General features: G+C 54.8%; 1 long non-coding RNA gene across 1 annotated transcript; it reads left to right on the forward strand.

Annotated features, from left to right (window-relative positions):
- LOC104981790 lies at positions 1 to 765 on the forward strand. The gene is made up of 4 exons (XR_824417.1): positions 1 to 49; positions 153 to 224; positions 343 to 411; positions 734 to 765. It is a non-coding gene; the product is annotated as an uncharacterized LOC104981790 (long non-coding RNA).
- The last annotated feature ends 1 nt before the right edge of the window (position 766 follows it).

A 766-nucleotide genomic window follows, 5' to 3' on the forward strand; every position in this document is an offset into this window, starting at 1 on the left:
ACCAACGGCAAGTCCTTCTGGACGCGGCATTTCTCTGCTGATGAATTTGGTGAGCACCTGGGGACCCAGCATCTCAGTGGGAACCTAGAACTGGGAGCCTGTTGAGGGAAGACCCCTCCTGACTGCAGGGTTTCCTTCTGCCAAATTGGCAGGGATCCTGGAGACCGATGTGACTTTCCTCCTCATCTTCATCCTCATCTTCCTCCTCTCCTGTTACTTTGGATGTGAGTCCAGCCCATGGCAGGGGCGGAGCGAGGGGGGAGAGGGAAGATGGGGGAGGGGGGACAAGGTTGGAGGGCAGCCAATCTGTCTGTGTACAGCCTTCCCTTATCCTCCTCCTAGATTTGCTGAAAGGTCGTCAGTTGCTTCACACGACTTATAAAATGTTCATGGCTGCAGCAGGAATGGAGGGTGAGGTTTAGAGTATCTTAACTTTTGAGTTCTATGAGAGGAGGAGCTTAGGGCTCAGATACTTAGGCCTAAGAAAGGAAGGGCTGGGGGCCTGGATTCTTAGGTCTGAGGGAGGGGGGCTGGGGATCTGGACTCCTGGGTCTGAGGGAGGAGGGGCTGGGGGTCTGGACTTCAGAGCATCCCAGGAAGTCGGCAGGAGTAGAGTCTAAATCCTGGTAGGGATGAACGAAGGGCTCTGGTCATCTGGATCACAGTGCTAGGGAAGAGTGATGCTCTAAAGCCGGTGTCTGTCCCTTCCTCTCACTGCCTGTCCTCCCCTCAGTCCTGAGCCTCCTATTTTTCTGCATCTACTGGG

This window comes from Bison bison, unplaced genomic scaffold (assembly GCF_000754665.1).
Source record: "Bison bison bison isolate TAMUID 2011002044 unplaced genomic scaffold, Bison_UMD1.0 scf7180017615536, whole genome shotgun sequence".
Classification (NCBI taxonomy): domain Eukaryota; kingdom Metazoa; phylum Chordata; class Mammalia; order Artiodactyla; family Bovidae; genus Bison; species Bison bison.